The sequence below is a fragment of the Hibiscus syriacus genome, unplaced genomic scaffold (genome assembly GCF_006381635.1).
Source record: "Hibiscus syriacus cultivar Baekdansim isolate YM2019G1 unplaced genomic scaffold, ASM638163v2 tig00111156_pilon, whole genome shotgun sequence".
Taxonomy (NCBI): Eukaryota; Viridiplantae; Streptophyta; class Magnoliopsida; order Malvales; family Malvaceae; genus Hibiscus; species Hibiscus syriacus.
The window spans coordinates 118770-142463 of NW_024063003.1; the positions used below are offsets into that span (position 1 = coordinate 118770).

The window sequence follows — 23694 nt, forward strand, 5'->3', positions numbered from 1 at the left end:
TCATCAAGCATATAATCCAACTGAGGTATATGATGCCTATATTTGATAGTGATCTAGTTTACAGCTCTACAATCCACACACATTCTCCAAGTTCCATCTTTTTTTGGTACCAACAAAACTGGTACATCACAAGGACTTAAACTTTCCCGAATGTATCCTTTGTCTAGTAGTTCTTTGACTTGTCTTTGTAATTCCTTCGTTTCCTCGGGATTACTCCAGTAGGCTGGTCTATTAGGAATGGTAGCTCCAGGAATGAAATCAATTTGATGTTCAATTCCTCTAATTGGTGGTAATCCATCTGGAATTTCTTCAGGAAACATATCTTCAAATTCCTGTAAAAGTTTAGAAACAGAAGAAGACAAACCTTTAGGAGGGTTAGTAAGTAGAAAACTTTCCTTATACATAAGTATAAGTATAGCCTTCTTGGTCGATAAATGTTTCTGAACATCTCCTCTACTGGCGTATATGTTCATCTTCTGAGTAGGACTTTCTTTGGCCTTATTTTCCTTCTCCCACTCTTCTATGCTTGACTTAAGGGTCACTTGACATTCATGAACTTGGCTTGGAGGCAGGGGTGCCAAAATGATTTTCTTTCCCTGATGTTGGAAAGAATACTTGTTGGAAATCCATCATGGGTAGCCTTTTTGTCAAATTACCATGGACGTCCCAATATAATATGGCTTGCACTTATGGGCACCACATCACAAAGAACTTCATCATTGTATCTTCCAATTGAAAAAGGAACAACAACTTGTTTGGTTACCTTGGCTTCTCCCACATCATTAAGCCACTGTAATTTGTAAGGATGAGGATGTTTGGAAGTCTTTAGACCCAACTTCTCCACCATGTAAGTGCTTGCAACATTTGTACAACTTCCTCCATCAATGATCACTACACAAAATTTATCTCCCACATGGCATTTTGTATGGAAGATATTCTCTCTTTGTTCATCTTCTTGACTTTGAATGTTCAAAGTCATTTTAACTACAAATATGTTGGATGGAAGAGACATGTTAGTAAAATAATAAAAGGAAATGTGTAAAGGACCTTACCAAATAATTCTCTCACAAAGCCTCATGAGTTCACTCCAAGAAAACTTGAATGTCATTCAATCTGCTCATGTTTGCACTCTAGGACTTTAGGGCTTTTACTTGTCATCTTTTGATCTCACACACTCAAGCTTTTTTCCTCTCAATTCTCTTTATCACAAGTTCTAAATGACTTTACTCAAGACCGAATCAAGTAATTTAACTTGTGCGTCGGCTGCAAAAGAGTTAGTATGGATGGTAAACAAAATATAATGGAATGGTGGCTTAGAAATATAAAGAAGAGAATAAAAGGGTTACTTACAAAAGGTCACTTCAAAATATTTTTATCACCACAATTAATCAAGTGCTTACTTGAATGGCTTGGTGATGAAACTTGTTAATGAGTGCTTCAATCTTTCTCTTGTTGATTTTCGATTTCTTTCTCTTGCACATGTGAAATGCACTTCTTTTTGTATTTTTGTTTTTGTTTTTGTTGCACGTTGCTTCTTCCACTAAAGCTCTGATTACCGCTTGATGTAAGTTCATTGGGGTCGATATCACTTGATGTAAAGTGATTCTACCTTATCGATTAATTGTGGATCTAAAAAGGAAGCAAAAAACCTACATAAGATAATAGCTCAAATAGATAGGTTTAGGTGGTAAACATGATGGTGAAATGGTAGGTTAATTTATTATAGAGATGGTAGCAGAAGACAATTGTTATGGTTATGGTATGGTTAATGAAACAATGGAATATGATGAGGATAGTATCTTAGAATGACCAAGGAAGAACCAGTGCTACAACGAGCAAAGACCCATCCTTACAAATCAATACTAAGGGGTGGTAATAAGGACTTTGACCCACTATCTATAAAGAGATAGGAACCACAAGTATCAAGATGAATAAGGATTGACGCCACAAGTAATTGAATTACTTGATAAGTCGATAAAAGTCACAAGGACTTAAGCAAGATAATAACTCTCAATTTAATTCATAATCAAAGTCTATGTTACAATGCAACATGAAATCCTATTTATAGGACTTGAAAATGTTTTGTCCGAATAATGCATGGTGATGTGGCCATCCTTTACACTTTCTTGAAGACATAATTTAAAGGCATAATTTAAACATAATTATCATGCATATATTAGGTGTATATTCGGTCAAGTGTAGGAATATGTCTCCTTGGCCGAATCCTTCAAGTTATGGCTAAGTGGAGACAAGCATCTTGCTTTGCTAGTCACACACATGGGCTGTTTTGGTAGTGCAATTTCGTGTAGGATGTGCAGCAAAAACTTGGTGTGTATTGTCTTCATTTCAAGCTTGATTGAGTGGGTAAATAATTAGCAAAACAAGGGCTGGTGGTGTCGAGCTGTCATTGTGCATTTCCAGTTGAACTTAAACACTAATTAGTGCCCCACGATCTGCCATATCTTGATGAGTTGTTCATGTCTTCTTAATGCTCTAAAAAGCTACCAATTGTGTGTCATGCTCCACTAAACCTTGCTGCCATGTTGGTGAGCTGGATGTGCCTTCTAAGTGCTCCATTATGCTGTCCCAACATGAGGCATGTTCTAATGTTCCTACATGTGCAAGGAAAACAAGTATTTTAATGGCATTGATATGTTATGAACTAATACCTTGTTGCCGTGCATGTTCTTGTGATTGTGAGCTTTTGGTTGCATGTTTATTAACTACAAATGCCATTAAACAACACGTGAAAAACTCAAGAACTAAGATGAATGTAATAAGTTACACGAATGTATGTATGCTGCCATGATGAATGTGAATGCAAGTCTATCTAATATGCTTAAAAAAATAACAAGGTGCACGAAGTGCTCATACTAAGTTATTCATTAATTATTAAAACATTATATAACTTAACATAGGAGGGTGTCAAGTTGTCAAATGAATCAAAAGTTTCAAGACACTTAGTTAAGAGTACTTCCCTGAATTGTTTGGCCCTTGATCTAGTAATGGGACCTTGTGGCATGACTTCTGGATCTGAAGTGGGCGTGATCACATCATGATTTGTTTAAGTATATAATGTAATTAATAGTAAGAAATGGATATTCATGAAGTGTTTCTATATAAATAATCAATAAATATCCCGTTACTAAATTTCGATTTATTCGATGGACTTAAAAGCTTGATAAATCATTAGAAATCTAAAATATTGCAAATTATTGTTTTATCCTTATTAGATGAATTACCAAAATTTCTCATAGAGTCAAAATGACTAAAATGCCCTTGATAACTTAAATAATGTAGTCACTCATGTTATATCTAAACCTTAACTAATTTTAATGTAAAAGTTCCTAAATACCTCCTTGGTGTATTCAAATTCTAAATATTCATGAAGTATTAAGTTTTGAATGTTAAATTAAATCATTTAGTTATCAAACCCTTTTAATAGGGATCTCGTTTATGAAATCCAATTCATTCACTGAAGTTTTATGTTTCCCTTCCAAATAACTATTAAGTACCTCCAAAAAAATAATTGGATCTTCTATTGTGTTTCCTATAATCGTGAATATTTTTATTTTAAAATTATAACTCAATTATCTAAAATAAGAACATGATCCCTGATTTCTATTTCTGATACAATATATATATATGCCTCATGATTTTGATTAGGGAAGGGCACGACTCCGATTTGGGTCAGGTTTCGGCCAACCCGACCCAACCCGAATATTTTACATCCTCCACCCAACCCGACCCGACTCGAAAAATATATACCCTCCACCCAACCCGACCCAATCTTTTGAGATAAAATCTGAACCTGACTCGACCCGATTCAAAATAATAAAAATATATTATTTTTATTCAAAGAAAATAGGGATTTAATTTAAAAAATAATATATATATGGGTATTATTGTAATTATCCCTAATATTATAAGATAAAATTATATTTTTTCTAGGTCGGGTCGGGTATTTTTCACCCTAAACCTGAACCCGACCTGACCTGAACATCACCTTTAAAAAATCCAACCCGAACCGAACTCGGTTTTTTTTTAAAAAAATCAACCCGATTGAGTCGGGTGGAATCAGAACCCTTCGGATTCAGATCCCATGCCCATCCCTAATTCTAATATTACTATTTCACTATTTAATTTGATTTATATTGGGGTGCTATCCAGGATCTATTTTGGAGTCTTTTCAGGTTCAACTTCGACTAATCTGATAATTTCTTATGGATTTAAGGTAACCATTGGGTAGGCTCTTAGGCTCAATAGGCCTAGGGTAAGACCTTATGGATCCATACGGTACTCCCTTAGAATGTCTCCTCTACTTTGTTCATAGGGTAAGTTCTTATAGACTTGAGACACTCCCTTAGGTGGGCTTCTACGCTTCGGCTAAGGTAAGTCATTATGGCCCAAGGTGCTCCTTAGGTTGGCTCCTACGTCCAATAAGACTAGAATAAGTCCTTATAGACGGTTTGAGGATATTAATATGATTTTTCAAATATGTTTTACTAAATAAACCAGTATTGTTTTTAAACTATTTGTACAGTTTTATCCGGTTTTGTTGGAACACACTAGACTCCCCAACTCAATCTCCTGAATCTATCTCTCTTTATGTTTCCTCTAGATTGTAAGCTTCTCGACTTTTACCTGAAGAACCACTTAGTGAATTTCAACTTATCACTAGAACTTGTATATGCTTGGATCACTAAGAAAATTTTATGTGTTACCATATATCTACTTGCCCTTTAGCAGCATTTGATAATTTTGTATTATTGGACTTTCTCAAATCTCATTATGTTATTTACCATTTCAATGTAAATGAATTGATTTTGTGCAATTATCGACATGTAATGGAAGTTTCTTTTGTGTCGCTTGCGAAGTACAATACTCATATAGTTAGGAGGCATGTAGATCATTTTGTATGTATATTAGAGTTTGAAGCTTGCTTTGATATTAGATATTATTGAATTTTGTTTTTTATATTTGAACAATTTTTGAACTTGTATTTTTATTTATTAATTGTTCTACTCTTTAAAAGGTTTAACAAAAAAATAGTTTTTTAAAATTTTTATTATGTGTCGTTCCGATAATCCTAATTAATGTGATTTAGATCAGATTAAATCATCTATAGGGTGTTAAAAAAGATATTAACCGTACAGAGTAAGAAAAACATGTTCTCAAATAAGAAAGCGCCACGCCTTTTCCTAAACGTACAGCGTCTTAACCAATCGACAGTGAATAGTCCAATACTCGAACGAATATCGAAAAAATCGAGCGATTTCGCGTCTTTGCCGATCGCCCGATGCCCGTATCAATATTCCAAAATCGAGCGATTGCGTGATGTCCTTATGCCGAAATCGGGCGATAAGTAGGCCAACATTCCAATCTAATCACTGAACTGACACGTTGTTTTATTTTTAAAAATATACAGCTTTCTGAATTAATTTCAATGATTTAACAATGGTTTCGAATTGTGTTCTCAAATATTAATTATGAAATCATTCAAGCCGAACACATAAGCATTGTTATCACCCTCAAAAAAAGGATTTTATTAGCAATTTTAATATATTGCTATATGCACTTAATTAAAAATTTATTAATAAATAAAATATTAATTATGTTGGTAAAATCAATAAATAACATAAAAAAGGATTAAATATCATAGTGGTTTGTTCGATTACACAAGTATTTTTCATGTAATTAGAGCCATTAGTTTTATTAAAAAATATTTAAAATAATAATGAAGTTTGTAAACTATACATAAAAGACATAATTTTAATATGAAATTAGAAAGAAGTCATGTACAAAAATCAATAAATAACATAAAATGATTAAATATAATAGTGGTTTGTTCGATTATACAAGTATTTTTCATGTAATTAGAGCCATCAGTTTTATTAAAAAAAAATTAAAATAATAATGAAGTTTGTAAACTATACATATAATTATAATGTTTTATAACCGATGATACAATAAATTAACTACTAAAGATTATATAAAGACCATACAATAAAAATGTTAAAATTCATCTAAAAGAACACAAATAAAAGATAAACACATATAAATTTAACTATATCGGCAAACAAACAACAATAAAGAACTAAACTACTGAAAAACAACCTCAAATTAAAATTAGGCGTCATGATAAACCTATCTATAAATGTAAATTGCGTATCAAAATCTAATAAAAGAGTCTAAAGTAAAAAAGATCAATAAGATAATAAATAAATATCATCTTGGTTAGTCGAAGAGATACAAAATTCAACAATGAAAAAGTTAAACTAAAAAGTTTCGATGAAAGAAAAAAAAAACATGCAGAACCATTATTATACAAGTATTAATGAAAAAGAAGAGTTTAATTATTTAAAATATTAAAATAATTTGTCGTGACATGAAAAGTAATTGATATAAATCTAAATTTGAAATTAAAAGAATAGTAAAAATTTAAATAAAAGAAGTTAGCAGACAGAAGCAGTCCTCACCGCTGCAAGCTACAAAACTGAAAGCTTACAGTGTAAATCATGGGAAAAGGTCGTGTTCACACCTTTGAAACTCGGACAAAGGATTTTCTGCAACCCATAAAATATAAACTACTCCCTTCATTTAATATTCTTTGGGGAAGATGAATGGAATCGGCTATTTATAGCGGTTTCGCTTTACCCTTTCGCCTGTCCCTATCCTGCCCCTTGAAAAGAACTTGCATCGTCGTTTCCTACCACTTTTTAAATTTCATTTTTATATACATTGAACTTGCATCATTGTTTCCTATCACTTTGTCAATTTATATTTCTCTAAAATTATTTTAAAACTCACGAAATTATATTTATCAACTAAAAACTCATGAAATCATAGATCGCTCTAATTTACTATATATGTCATTCAATTAGCATGAAATCAAAATATATAACTTGACTCTCCTTCCTCAACTCTTCATTATTGGGATTTGAAAAAAGATGTTCAGTTGTCAGAAAAATAAAAGGCTATATGAAACCAATTTTTTTTTAAGAAAAATTTAGTTTTGAAAGAGAAATTTATGTTCATATCGTAGTTAAATATTTAACGCGGAGGGACTAACATAGGAATAAAGTAAAAAATCAATTAAAAATTAAAAAAATAAAATTTAATGATAAAAATGGATGATGAAATTTAAAATTTACCCTTAAAGAATTATTATAAAAAATTAATCATACAATTTGATAAATGGGAAATAAGATATCATATTATTGGGATCGAAAGCATAAATTTTTCCAAATAAGTTTAATAGTTAAGAATTATAAGTTTGAATAAGGTTAAGCCTTTGTTGGGTTAAGTGGAAAATTTAAGGATGAAAAATTTTAATTGTATTTGACAGAAAAAAGTAGGGAAAAAAAGTGATCAGAATGATAATTTTCATCCTTATGTGTAAAAACCTGTTGGAAAAGTGAAGAAGAGGAAGAGATCAAATTCTGAAATGAGGGATAGCCACAAAAATTAGAAATAGAAATAGTACCACCATCTGGATAAGCAGCAAGCTGCGAGCCTCAACGGTTTAACCGTACAGAGTTTCGCCTGAAGCCAACCCGGCAACCAACTCACGTTTAAATCAGTTGAGCTTTACAGAAACCGATACCATTGTTGAACCAACCATGGGTTGGATGGATCCTCTATTTATAATATGTTGGCTTTTCTTTCCTCAATTTTCATCTAAATTTATTTCATTTGATTTGTTCACGTTAAACTCAGTCGCATAACTTCAGTTCTAGGGGGATTTTAGAGTTATTCACGTCAAAATCCATTTGATTTATTCTTATTAAATTATTTACAGAAAATTTAATAATTTGAAAATTATTACTATTAAAATTGTGAGTAAGTTGCCACCACAATTCTAACAGAATAAGCAAAATGGAAACCTGTGGGTGTTTCGTCAGATCTAGCAGAGCTCGAGGTGTCTCTCTTTTAGCCTTATCCGAAAATTATTTTAATGATGAAACAAAAATCAGATAACTTTTTTTATTGAGTTAAAGTAATTAAAAGAAATATATGTTATAAATATTCTTTAATTATTTAATAATAAACATTTAATCACACTGCTGCAGTGACTGCGTTCGAACTCATGATTTTTAGGGCCAACAATGATTACTTTGACCATTGGCGTTCAAAACTTGGTTTTTCTTAATTACTCAAATTTGGTAAACGTAAATGGTAAGATGTTGCAATGTTTGCTATTTGTATTATACAGTTTGTAGTGTTGGCTAGACAATCGACCAACTGGAGAACATATCTGAATTCCCAGCAACCAAAGCTGCGATTTAAGAAGATGGATACAGCCAAGGGCGAAAGATCCGGATCAGGGGCTTCAAGCTTGAAGATAACCCACCAGGAATCATCTTCAACAATCCATACTCGTATGAATAAATTGGTCAAAGAAAAATATATGCAATGAAATAAATTAATTACAAAAAAACTCATTACCTTTTTTTTTTTTTCCTGCGATGGATAAACACCTATGCCAGTTAATATGCCAAAATCGAGCGATTGCCGGTGGACCAATGCCTAGACCAAAGCTTGTTGGAATATCCCATCTATCGTTTAACAAAATCATTTGGTTTCGAATTTTCTTCTCGGAGATTAAACATGGATAATGCAAGCGTTCTACGTAATGCTTTTTCTTTCTAGAGAAGTTACAGGTAGCGCTAAATGATTCATCTTCATTTTTTTTAACAAGTAACATAAGAGTACAACCGCTAAACGTTCTTAAAAAACGAAACTGAAATGTGTAGCATCCCATCACAAATGAAAAAGAACACCATACAATTTTTTTGACTATCTAAATTTAGCAACGGATGAATGCTTAAGACTGTAACCAAAACATTCAGTTTGATGATGAGGGGAGGGGAAAGAGAGTAGGGTTATAAGATGAAAAAAAGTACTTTATTACGGAGGAAGAACTAGAATTTACGGTACTTGTTGAAATATGGGAAAGAAATTGAAGAGATGTGATGGCAGCCTCTCGAACCGGGGGGCGCCCTGGTTGAACTCAAAACTGAGCCGGAAAAGAATGATGAGTTTTTTCTTTTTCTTTTTCTTTTTTGGTAAACCAGAGATGATTCCCACAATTCAGAATCAAAGGATTTTGCGAAAATTAAACCATGGTAAAGACGGGTTGGGTTCACACCTTTAAACTAGGGATGGACCGAGGGTGGCGGTGTAGTTACTTAAAATTTTAAAATTATTATATATATAAATATTTTTAAAAAAATTTAAGTTCGTCTTAAAATTATGCGTATACCATGTTATAGTTTTCTGTAAACCACGCACATAAAACAATGGGTATTTTATAAGCCATAAAGACGACGAATTATTCCCTGCCCTTTCCTTGAAGTTCAGGTAATATTACGAATTTCACCACATACATTTGACTAAATTCTTGATTTGGTCACTTAACTTTAAAAGTTTTAATTTTTGTCAATTAAATTTCAACGTTTACTTTTTTTAGTTATTCTACCGTTATTAACTCAAGCCCTGCGATAATGATAGGTTTTATAGTATAAGTAGAGATCTCACCTGCTTTTTAAACTTCTAATTTGTCAAATACTCTTCAAATAATTATCTATTTTTTTTAGTATGCCCTTGAGTTTGGAAAGAAACTCGACTTGTGAAAATCTAAATTAGAGTCACAATCGACCTTTTAGGTTAAGTAAGGTTGGATATATAAAATTCGTATTTTTTAAAGATATTTTAGAAGATATTTTAAAGAAAAAGTGGGTTTACGTCTTATGATAAATTTATTTGAAAGGATTTGAGAATCAATTATGTACGGAGAACGATAAGCACCCCACAACAACGGAATCGACACCAAATCGATTATAGTTTGTCTTAATAATGGAATTTACAAGTTTGAGCGAGGATTTAATATAGGATCCTTTTATTAATCTTGATTAATTTTTAAAAATACAATTGGATGCCAATTCGTTCGAAATATCGTATGAAATTGCACTTCAGTGACATTGGATAAAATAGTAATGTAAAAATATATACAAAGTATTTTCCAAATAATAAAATAACAATGTACCAAAAATTTAGGGATTACAATGAATTGTGCATGAAATTAGAATACTAAAATAATAAATACACAAGTTAGGGTTAGGATTAGCCTGTAAAATAAATAAAAAGTCCTAGTCAAGTTAACAAAAATAAAAGGTGACAACGTGTTGTTTTGATGTCAAAATAAAATGTTCCTTAATCTCAATAAAAGAAATAAATTAAAGTAGGATAGTGAGAATAAGGATCGATCCACAGGGACTAGGTGGTTAACGGATTCCTTGTTTCTGATCTTCAACTCTGGCATGATTTGTAGAGAAGAGTAAACAAAGGGGGGTTTGAGAGTTGAAACAAAAGGGTTTGTTCACTGAAAACATTTTTTAGAAAACATTTTTCATTGTTTGGACGTTGCAATGTAAAATGTTTTTCGTTGTTTTATTAATTTTTCTGAAAACAATTTCCAGAATATATTTTCAGTAAACAATTACACATATTTTATAATAAAAAAAATTTACTTTTTAAAATTCATTAAAAAATAATTTTATTGTTAAAAAATTATACTTTACCATTTTTTTGAATATAAACAATGTTTTATATTTATAAGTATGTCAAATTAAATAGATAAAATGAGCAATTTATGTTGATTATATTAAAAACTAATAATTTTTTGAAAACACTAATATTATCAAAGTGTATAATTAATACTACATCATATTAAAACAATAATACTATATCATGTTGAAATAAACTTATCAAAATGTATAATTTTCTTCCTACGTCAAAAGTTCAACATTTCACAAGAATTTGTCGTTTGTTTGAAACTTTTGGCAGTGCACGTATTTTTCTAGCGATAAGTTTATGATTCATCAAAGTTCATAATTTATACCACAACACATCAAACCTACGATATTATCAAAGTTCATACTTAGTAGTACAACACATTAATAAGGTTAAGATATTGTGTAAGTACATATATAATATTATATCGCCTTAAAAGTATACATTTTAACCTTGGGCAAACTTTTGAATCCATCTTTTCCTATGTTTTGTTTTCTTAACCAAAAAAGCTTTGACCTCCAGCTCATTCTTCGCTAAAAAATCGAACACTTCGTAAAGGAAGTCGTCATTAAATCCCTCATTATCCATTGACACAACTTCTTCATAAAGATATGGTGTCTTATCCTCTGTAACCTTTTTCAATGCTTCAGTAATTTTGCCAAGTTTCTCACCTACAAATTAAATATAATCATCCTCGATATTTTCTTGAACATTCATCCTTTTACTTTTTGATGTGCCCGATGAAGATGCTTTTAATCTTTCCTCACAAACATCTTCAACATCAAAATTTAATGGCATTGAACCTTCATTAATATCATCCAAGTATATATCAAAAAAAATTTCTTGCGAAACTTCTTGTTGCTAAATCTTGACCGACAACGAGAGCAATATCATCATAGGAATCAATTTTTTTTTGTTAAAAAATTGTCCAAAATTTGGGTGTGCCTGTTAAATGTACATAATTAGAATAACAAGTAAAATGTAACTTTCATTTATTAAAATAATAGTGTAAATAGATTACCGTCACTATAACATCATATGTCACTTTGTTGTAGGTTATCATTTTCATGTTGTCGTCCAAGGCCAATCCACTTTCTTCGTGAATTGTACATATTGTTTTTCATGTATTTTTTTATAGTCTTCAAATGATTTTCTACGTGTTTAGCGTCCCATTGAACTTGGAAATTTTCAAAAATAGTTGTAGCAACTGGCTTCGTAGAAACCACTCTGAATGTATTAGATGGTTTATTTTCTTTTTATATAATTATTAATGTAACAATGAGTAATCCTAAATCAAGTAAAGAATGAGGATTGTAATATTTGACCCCTTAACGTTTTATTTTACGTCAAAAAACACTCTCGTTGGATGAAATTTGTTAGTCAACTAACAGTCAACGCATGGAGATGACATGATAAGCTTACATAACATCGCAAGTTGATGTGGCAATGTCACATACGCAAAGGTGATGACATGATAAATGCCACATCAGCAAAAATTAAATTTTAAAAAATAATTATATTATTTTTATAATTTTCAACCAATACAAAGATGATGCATGTCATCATTTCATTGGATTAAATATGAAATTGTAAAATTTGCCTTCCAGTATCCCTTTGGTGGAGAATGCTCTGGTTTCTCTCGAGCGTCACCATACTCTTCCCAAACCAGCTTACCCCACTGTTCAAATATTTGGAAACTTTGCTCCTGTACCATGAATAGCCAACTGTATCATTCCAATGTTGTTAGCATTGTTAACCACCCCAGAGCTGGAAGTTAAGCAAAAAGGGCCCAGTATACTTGTCTGTATGGTTTTTGCAGGGCCAGACTGGGCATATATATCATTAGATGAATTACCATGGAGAGAACTCTCACTTGGAACTGGTGGAGAAGAGACCTGCTGCTTGGATACTATCATAGGTGATGACTGAGAAGCCATACTACTTTCATTTGTTTTTTGCTAGGAAGCCATCTTAGACTGCATTAGCAGCTGAACCATCAAGTTGGCATTTGCTGTCTGCGACAGATCAATATTACGCTCAAGTGCCCATGCCTGCAGCTGTGCAGCCATAACAAGTTGATTGTTTCCTATGTTAACAGTTTGCTGAGCTTGTTGGGCCTGCATTGCCCTTAAAACATTTAGGGTGCGTTTGGTTCACGGAATGTAAGATTACCAGTGGGAATAAAAGATTACCAGGGAATAGGATTACTGGGAATGTTGTATTTTGTGTTTGGTTGGTTTAGCAGGAATGTAAGATTACCGTGTTTGGTCAAAGGAATAAAAGATTATTGGAATGTATATTTGACCAAATTGTCCTTATTATATATTTGTATAATATTACAAATTGTAAAATATTTATATATTTTCTTTAAAAAATTAAATTCATAATATTTATATAATTTTTTTACAAAATTAAAAATATAAAAAATGTTTAATGAAAGGGTAAAAAAAATGTAACCCCTAAACTTCATATAAAATTTTAATTATAGACTTTTTTTTGTAAATCTAAAATAATTTAAGGATAAATTTGTAATTTAACCTTCGTAGAATTTTTATTATTCAATGACAGAAGAAGGATATTTTTGAAAAAAAATAAAAATTTAAGGGCATTTTAGTCCAAAACGCCGGTAATGTTACAATACCTAAGGAAAGGGAGGTAATGACATTCCCGGTAATATACCCCAAAAAATCTACTATTGGTAATAAAACATTACCGGGAATGAGATTTCCAGCCAACCAAACATGGGAATGTGGGATTCCCATCCCATGGGAATCCCACATTCCTTGAACCAAACACCCCCTTACAGGCATCGATTTTTCACTAACTGGTGCGTGTGCAGGTGCCTTGACCTCATTTCTGTGCTCAGAAGCTGACATTATACTACACATAACTAAAGTGTAAAAACATGCAAAAAGTGGGGGATTAAACTGAAATTATACCAAAAATTTTAAATCACAAACTGAAAATGAAAAATTATAAAAATAATTCATTCCAATTACAATTTTATAAAAACACGGGAATTGTTGGAGGATCTAAAACGCGATTTTTCCCGAAATTATTTTATAAATACAAACTTTCTTCCTTTTTTTTAAACATTTTATTTTTCTGTTTTTTTAATTTTTTTTAGAGAGATAGGGTCTTCATTCTCTCTAGAATTTTGTCCGATCGTTGGTCGCTGCCGGCCACTGTCCCGATCACCACTGACCGTCGCCGACCGCTGCGCCGCCTCCGGTGGCCGTTGGCCACCAAAATTTACCGGGATACTCGTATCGATGTGGTGGTCACAGATCTGGGCTCTGTGTCGTCAAGGGAGGCTCCGATCGTCGTGAAATGGCCAAAGACCCATCGAATTTCTCGGGTTTCGATCTCCGCCGTTGGATCGGGACCAAATTTTAGTATGTTGTTCCTCTTCTCGAGACGTTCCTCCTCACCGTTCGGATCTGCAAAACGACCCTCCGAACGCCGGTGAGGCTCTGGCAGAACATAAGGTACTCTCCTTTTTGTTATATTTTTTTGTTTTCGAAAGTTAATAAAAAAATAAAATAAAAATAGCAGAAAAATATTTGAACATTTTTCTGCTTCTTATTGATTTTTTCGAAAGGGAATGGAACCCCCCACCCTTTGGTGCTCAAATACTCCGACGATCATAAATCACCCGATCGACACCTTTCTAAGGTAAAAATCCCATCACTCTCCTTCCATTGTTTTATTTACACATGCAAGATAAGTTTTTTTTTGTTTCAAACTATTAAAATAAATAACAAAACAATACCTTCAAAATTACTCAAAAATTTCATTTTTTATTATTTTTTTTCATCCGGAGAGCCCCCTAATACATGATGCTTCGGGTTCATATAACCCAATTTTACAACTTTTTTTTCTTTTTCTTTAAATAAAATAATTTAAATCATTATGTTTTTCTTGCTTTTTCTTTTTCTTTTTGCTTTTATTTTTTCTTTTTGCTTTTACTGAAACATAATGATGAAAGTAAAATATATGATATTATTATGTTTTTATTGTAGATCCAGCTGGAATTCAGTTGTAGTGGAGAAATCGGTGGCAGCCGGTCGGGTCGGATCCGGGTCAAAAGAACCCAACGGTTCTTGAATTGCATCACTCTGATATCAGAAACTTAAAATATGGACATTTTAGTGAAGACAGTGCACGAAAAAAATCTTATACGGGATTTTGTAAATATTACGAATTTTTAATATTTTTTATTGATTATTTGGAATATAATTAAACATAGGATGATGCATTATCTTTTAGGATTAGTTTTATTATTTTATTAGAAATTAAGGTTGAGTTAAAATATTATTTTTAGTTATTATTATTTTATTAGAAATTAGAGTTAAAACATGTTTAGTTTGTTATTATTTTATTAATTAGTTATTTAGGACCTTTAAACTCATTCCCTATATAAATGAGGCTTCATTCAACTTTGTAAAACATATTTCTTTGATTAATAATACAACTTGAGTTCGTTTTTGCAAATATTGATTAACTTGAGCTTTTGAAGCTTCTTCTTTCAAGTTCTTGTGCGGGAGATTAATTTTCACTCTAATTTGCCTTTTCATCACGATTAGGACGGTTGGTTAGAGTCATATTATCGAGTTTGCCTTTTCATTGTAACTAGGAGGATTCGATAGGACACTTATCCATTTATTTCTCACAAATCCATCCGCACCATCAAGTATCTTTACCGTTCACCATCATAAAGGAGATCTTTTGATTTCGTTATTATCTTACTTTATTTTCAATTTCTTTATCTTTTGTTTATCTTGTTCTAAACTTATTGCCTTGATTCAACACCTAAAAGAAACCATAAAGAATCCTAGTTGTTGCTGCCACCTTCCCCTATCATTACCTTTTGTTCTTCATCGAGTCTAGAGCTTTCTAGGTTTGATTATTCAACAAGAGCAACATTCATTAATTCATCACCGCTTCCCTATCATTTACGCTTCCATCACTTAGGAAGCTTATAAAAGTAACTTCGTTAGGAATAACTTTAAATACTAGAACATTAAATAAAACTGTAATAATTAAAAGTACTAAAATTTAAATACTAGAGATTAAAGGTCTAAAATTAAAAGAATAAAAAATAAATAGCATAAAATAAAAGGGACATAATATAAAAATATGGAAATTAAAGGGCATAAATCGTCAATAAAAATTTAAATGAATAAAGTGTAACTTGTTAAAGACTGAAGAGAAAATGGGATAAATAACTAAAATAAATAACAACATGATGTTGGACGAAAGTGAACAAAAGTAAAATAGCATGAAACGAATATAAACAACAAGAAATAAAATCGAATTTAGAGAAATAAATGAAAAACAAATATAATGGAGGCTGAAAGACCAAAGCAAATGGGATTAAATTGATTTAAATCAGAAATTACAGGTTACAGAGTGACTAGTCCAGTGAGTAAGATGAACAAAACTAAAAACCCGCAGGACGGCTGAAACTATTTCCCCTCTTGCCTTTAAAATCAATCATGCGTATTTTTTTTATTTTTTCAAAGAAGCAATCATGCGTGCTTCTTTTTTTGTTTTGTTTGCTTTATCTGAGGAAGCAATCATCATCATGCGTATTTTTATTTTATTTTATTTTAAAGAAGCAATCATGCATTTTATTGTGCGAAATCGGTCGATATTGGAACATACGAGCGAGCATTTGGGGCGATCGGTTAAAGTTAATATGAAATGAATCTGGATGCCAATTTGGGCATTTTTTTTAAAAAAAATTACTTTTAAAAGAAATAATGACTTGTTTTTCAAAAAAAAATGAGGATTTTGAATTAGCTTCAATTGAAGTTCTCATCGATTTTTAGGTTAAATAGGTCGAATACTTAAAATTATCTTTTAAACAATTAAAAAAAACCATTTAAAAAGGTAAAAGTTGGTATGTGTTTATGAAAAAAATCATTTTTTAGGATCTGAGAGCCGATTACACGTGAAGAATGATTATCACCCTCACAGCGTCCAAATTCTTATACATTGTTGTAAATAGTGGAAATTATAAATTCGAATAAAAATTAAATTATGATCTATTTATTGAACAATAAATCATTTATTGAAAAATTATTATTAGGGAAAATTCTTTATTTTGAAAAGAAGTCTCGAGATTCTCAATCATCCATCGGGAAAGCTATCATATCTATTTCTCATCCATAAAAGAATATTAACTCTTCATTGTTATTAAAGATCACGAATCGAACAAAAGTTATTGGTAATTTCACAGAACAACATGACATATCATTTTAATAAACATACATTGCCATTAAACTGAAATAAAAGAATTAATTAATTATTATTATAAAAATAAATTTGATCAATTTCAAGTTCACCTATCGTTCGAATGTCGTCTTGAATCGTACTACTTCTTTAAAATTTTTGCTTTTTATGCCCATTCTATGACGGATGTCTTTTGAAAGTATTCAAATTAACTACTAAAATATTTAATCAAACATGAGAGATCTACAATATGTTGATACAAGACTAATTCATGTGAATATAATATATAGAGATAATCAATATATAAACATACAGGGAATACGGAATATTAAGCAAATATATTTACGTGTATAACACAATAATAAGACATTAAAAAAATAAAAAAATGAATTAATTAAACAGTTTAAATCATAGTAAAACTAAAATGAAACTAAATGATAAAAGGATTATATCCTAACAGGACAACATACTAAAGCACAAACATATAATAAGCCCATGAAATTTCACTTGTAAAATGAGAACAATGATTAAAATGAACTCATATTAAAAATTAAGATCTATTGTTTAAACTAAATTTTTATTCTCTAAAATAACGAGTAAGGACTAAAACAATAGTCAAACAAGTTTAGGAACTAGATCATAAATATCCATAAATTCACTAATACACAACCAATGACCTAAATGAACAGAATCATGAATCAATAGATGAGAATAGACATTAAACCAAACATATATTACAGAGCAGTAAGGAATAAAATGAAAATATCGTAAGTTTCATGCTTGATGTAAAATTTCAACACATAGGTTAGGAAGAAAATGTAACATGAAATAAAAGTTAGGCTCAAATCCAAAGAGTTCGAAATTTCATTAATGACCATGAAAAAAACATTACAAACGTAGAGGGACCTAAACTGCTATTAGACCCTTTCTCAAAACACGCGACCTTCCCCCTGAAACTACGTCGTTTCACACTCAATATATAAGGTTAAAACCAAGGCCTAACCCGTCTATCTCCCTCATTTGCCTTATTTCACCCTTTTAATATATATATATATATATATATATAGAAAAGCTCTCAACTTCTCTCGCCGGGGAAGGCAGTCGCAGCTGTCGGGCGACATTTCACCGTCGTCCGACCACGACCGATGGTGGCTGAAAAGAAAATAAATCCCACAAAAAATTCCTCTCTATCCTCTAAGCCTGAAATCAAGGCTTGTCTCGCCTAAAACCCAACCAAATCTCCTAGATCTAGGGTTTTTACCTTTCGAAAAACATCAAAAAATCGGTGACTTTTCGGACTTCCTACGTGCTTCGAACCAAGGTAAGGAATTTCTTTCCTTTCTTTTCCTCTTCTCTTATATTTTATCTCTTTCTTTTTCCTTTCTTTCGTTTGGCTTTTCTTTTTTTATTCGAACTGGTTCCTCTCCCCCCTTTTTTTTGGTTTATTCCTTGATTTATGGTGATTGTTTTGGGTGAAATAGCCAACCTCTTCGGTAGGTTAATAATTTTCCCTAGGATTGGATAGATAATTATCCCTAATTTTTTTGGATTTAATTTAGTTTTTAATGTGTTGGTTGATTTGGTTTGTTGATTGATTTTTTTATTGTTTTGGCTCTTTTACCGACGACGGTGACTGTGAGGTTCATCGACGGTGGCTCACGTGGTGGGGAAGCTGAGCGGTTGGTGCTTGCACCATACGCGCGACGGCAGTGTCCCTTTGTTGGCGGCGGGATCTCAGCAAGGGTAAAAAACCCTAAGACTTGGAGCCACTTGGACCGTTAGATATGCATCTAGATATAACGGTGGAAATTGGGATGTTGGATTGGAAAAGGGTGAAGCCCTAATTGGTTTGGGCTTGCTATACATAGGCTTCGAGTTTTGGGCCCAGTTTACAAACTGGTTTGGGCCAATTTGTAACCTGTAAAAAATAATAAAAAATAATATTAACAATAGTAACAATAATAATGATAATAATTAAAATAATAATAATAAACCATTAAATTCCAGACAAAAATGGGTGTCTACAGCTGCACCTCTTTGCCCATTATTGTGTTAACAAGAATATGGCAAAGATGACAAGACAACGAGTTTTTTTTCGGTTCTCTCTTTCTCTTTGAAACTTGATGTTAATGACAACACTGCTCATCCACGTTGAAAAGATCTAACCGCTTTTGAAGATGACACTATTCCTTCTCGTTGAGGAAGTCGAGTCAATTTAGAGATAATGCGGTGTTGAAGATAACATTTCTCATCCATGTTGAAGAGTTCTGACCACTTTCATATGACATTGTTCCTTCCCATTGAGGAAATCGAGACAATCTGGATAATTTGAAGACAATATGATTCCTTCGCGTTGAGGAAGTTTGGTTGTCTGAGGATGACACTGCTCATTCGCGTTGAAGAGATCGGTCGGTGGACGACATTGTTCCTTCATGTTGAGGACATCTAGTCGTACTTGGAGATAACATTGTTCTTTCGTATTGAGGAAGTCTGGTTATCTGGATGTAAATTGTCCTTGCTCTTTCACATTGAGGAGTTATGGCCGCTTTCATATGAAATTGTTCCTTATTGTTGAGGAAATCAGGTCAATCTGAATAATTTGAAGACAATACAGTTCCTTCGCATTGAGGAAGTCTAACTGACTAAAGATAGTTTGACTTTGAAAATGACGTTGCTCCTTCATGTTGAGGAGAACTAATCGTTGCTCAATGTCAAATCTAATGATGACATTGCTCTATCTCGTTGAGGAGATCTAGTCGTGGTTTCCAATGTTTGACTTGAAAATGAAATCTTCTTCTTCATCATGGATTTGTGAAATGAAATTGTCTGCTAACTCTTGGAATTCCTATCAAATATTCAACATTTTAGTGAAATCAAATGAGTGGAAAGAAATTTGTTTCCAAATAAGCTATCACAGGTGAGATAAAATTTTGTTTCGAGTGAAACAATTTCAAAATTTACGTTTCAAAGGGAATTATCTTAAGCGATATGAAATTTGTTTTTAGGAAAACAATCTAAAGTGAGATCAATTTTGTCTCAAGTGAAACAATTTCAAAAATTTTGTTTCGAAGGAAAACTATCTCAAGCGAGACGAAATTTTCTCTTAGGAAAACAATCTCAAGTGAGATCATTTTCTGTTTCAAGTGCAAAATTACAAAATTTATGTTTCGAGGGAAAACTGTCATAAGCGAGATGAAATTTGTTTTGAGAGAAACAATCGCAAATTCATATGTTTCAAAAGAAACTGTCTCAAGTGAGATTAAACTTTGTTTGGAGAGAAACAATCTCAAAAGTTTATGTTTCAAGAGAAACTATCTCAAGCGAGACAAAATTTGTTTTCAAGAAAACAATCTCAAGTTAGATCAATTTTGTTTCAAAAAAACTTTCTCAAATGAGACGAAACTTTTTTTAGAGATAAACAATCACAAAGGTGACAGACAGTCTATTTCTGCATGTTGAGGAGATCTAGTCGCCTTAATAATTCCTTTTATCGGGAAATCTGAAAACAACATCGTTCCTTCGTGGTGAGGATGTTTAGTCATATTTTGACGGCTTAATTTTACATGGTTTCTTCTCGATGAGGATGAATAGTCATTTTGAGTCTGGAGACAACATTGTTCCTTCTTACTAAGGAAGTCTAGTTATCTGGAGATAATTTTTCTTTGAAAATGACATTACTCTTTCCTGTTGAGGAGAGCTAATCGTTTCTCGATGTCAAATCCAATAATGACATTGCTCATTCTTGTTGAGGAGATATAGTCACCTTTAGAAGATCTGATCTTTCACTTCAGGATGTCAAATCTGTGAACGACGTTGTTCCTTCGTGTTGAGGACTCCTAGTCATCACCAAACTTTTATTTCCTAAATGATATTTGGAAAATGATGCATTTATGAATGGCTATCTTGGATATTTTCATGGTTATCAAGATGAAGTTTATTTCATATATTTGATTTAATTTTTATTTTGATAAAAATAACCTTTTGAATTTGTCCTCAAGAGAGGAAAAAATGTTCTCGAGGGAGGAAAATTAGACGATGTCCTCGTGAGAAAAGAAAAATATCTTTTAAGAAAAATGAAATAAGGATTTCAGGGAAAACAATCTTAAGAAAGACTAGATTGATGTTCTTAGATGAATAATCTTGAGAAATATGAAATTAGTTTCTCAAAAGAGATTATAAAAAATCCTTATGAGAAGGGAAAAACTTTTTCTTATTGCAATACGATGATGAATGTATGATGCAAAGATGCAAATTCATGTGACGAGTATGTTTATGCATGTTCTCTTGATATGTGATGGGAATGGTTGTATGAGCAGTCTTCATTCTATCCCTGATTTGGTTGTCTTCACTCTTTGTTTGCACCAGTGTGCATCCTTACAATTCTTGACTCATGTCAATTTCTTCTTACCCCAGCAAATTTTAACCCTGATGAATTTGGTTATCCTTACCTGAACTTCTATATAAATCCAATAAAGCTTTTATTATTGCTTTAAAAAGAGAATCCATCATTTCAAGCTTTGAAGGTTGTGTATGTGTTGCTGCCATGTAGCGGGAAATCAAAGGTCACCGCCTAGAGCTGACCACCGCAGTAATTGATGGAATATCATACTGCCCAGGAGAGCCATGAGACATATCAATGCCAAGGATAACGATTGGAACCTTAGAAACAAATGGAATTGAAGGTGTTTTCTCAATTGCTAATATCGAATTCAATCCTCCAAGCTTTGAGTTGATTTTCAGAAGCAAATTCGTAAGGTACTGATCATTGACCCTAGTTGGAGCCATACACTTGTGTGACTATGTCAAACTCAGCAAGATTCATAAAGACCAAAATTTTTCTTGTCAAGTAAAACACAAAGGAGGAACTGTGAGCTCCAAGAAGTTTAGATCGGATGTCCCCAAACATTTTATCCATTCTAACAATAGAAGAGCAACGTCTATTTTGATTTGACTCTTGAAACACATCAAAGGGAGGATCTATCCTAGTTCCTTTCATGTCTCCACCTCTAATCAGATCTTGAACAAGGCTATTTGTATCACATCGTGCCGAGAAGTTAACAACAGTCCATCGTTCAATCTTTGTTGGCTCCGCTAGTTTATTACTGTTAAAATTCCATCTCCTATTCCGTGGAAAGAAATCTTCACCATTACTCCTTTTTAACCTCGGTCGTTATTGAAGACAACCTTCATCTTGGGTGAAATTAGAATTTATGGAAACACCACATGATCACAATATTGGTTTAGCGCCATAGTTATTGGTTTGTAAAACATTCAACAACTCATTCATCTTTTCCTGTGGCTTTTGCCTAGATTTTTCAACAAGGGAAGTTCTTTGCATGGTGTTCAAAGATTTTTGTATAGCATTGCAAGGACACCAAAGAGCAAAGCTCAGTGGGATTATAAGTGTGATGTTTTGGCTTGCAAACATTAATGCATGGGAAATCACCAAAATAACGCAACTGTATATTGTGATGATAGACAAAGCAATCATATATAGTGAGCTCTGATTTCTTTTCTTCACCATTTTCATTCTTCACACCTTTTTGTCTTATTAAAAATAAATGTATACTCAATTCAATGATCTTGCCTTCCTGGAAGATATGGGCCTTCAAAAATGCCCCAACATTTATCGTTTCTAGATGATATAGACCTTAAAATATGCCCCATCATTTATCATTTCTAGATGATATGGGCCTTCAAAAATGCCCCAACACTTATCATTTATGGATGATATTTGCTTTAAAAAATGCCCCAACATTTATCATTTCTTACTCCAGTACTGATTCTAAGCATAAGTGTTGTGTCTAAAAGACATGTGTCAACTACCAAGATATACTCCAAAGAGATTGTCTTATTTGAAAATTTTTTCTTGTTCTTTTATTTTCAAAATATGAAAAAGATCAATTAAAAGAATTTTGAAAAATGTTTAATCATAAATTTTGAAAAAAAATATTACCCTTTTCTAGGTTTTACAATTGAGACAAATCATAATACAAGAGTTCATTGGATATCAAATAATTAATTACACTTTTAATCCTTCAAAAAAATTATAGTTATTTGACAAGTGCCAAGATTAATGCTAACTTTGAGGTAGTGTTAAGCTTGGAAAGATAAGGTGTCTTGGGTTGTTGTCCTTGATCTAGATATGACATTCTCGTTTCTTTGATGTTCACTGATATGATGGAGTAGCTTCTATGCTCATCTACTAGAAGTGTTCTCCGGTTCTCAGATCTCATGAGCATATTCGGGTTGTGCGATGTCTTATCAAGAGATTTGTGAGATCACCTCCTATACAAGAGCTACACGATCTTCATATTCGAGCTACCTTTTTAGGTTTTCAAGTCGAATCTTCATTTTGTTTCAAGTCGTTATTCAAAATTTTACGTCATAAACCCCCTTTGTCATTTTTTCTCTATCGTGCATTACAGATTTTAGAAAACCTTTTATAAATAAATGATTAATCATGATGGACAGGATGAAATCTGAAGATAGTCTCTACTGTTTAGAAATCCATGTATGATTAAAAGGGACTTTTAAGGGACGTAATGTAGGCCAGAGCTCACGGTTATGAAAGAAAGGGATAAATAGACTCAAACAAATGTTTAAGGGTTATCGAACCAATGATCAATCCGTTATGTTGTATTTAATATGGTCTTGCTCGATTTGAATCTGTTTGCAATGTCTTTTATTTTCTCTTGATGTTCCATGATCTTATGGTGAATTGGAACTTTGAAACGATTATACTTGATCAATCTTGAGGCTTAATGAGTCATTTATCTTGAAATACTTAATATGTTTTCTTTCTTCTTTTTCTTTTTTTAGCTACAAACAAAAGATTCCATTAGTGACTAGTATTACAAAATGGGGACACTCCCCACGCTA

At 32.2% G+C, this 23694-nt stretch overlaps 1 pseudogene; it reads right to left on the reverse strand.

The window, feature by feature from the left end:
- Nucleotides 1–21231: 21231 nt before the first annotated feature.
- LOC120154977 lies at nucleotides 21232–22367 on the reverse strand (annotated as a pseudogene).
- Between the last annotated feature and the right edge of the window lie 1327 nt (nucleotides 22368–23694).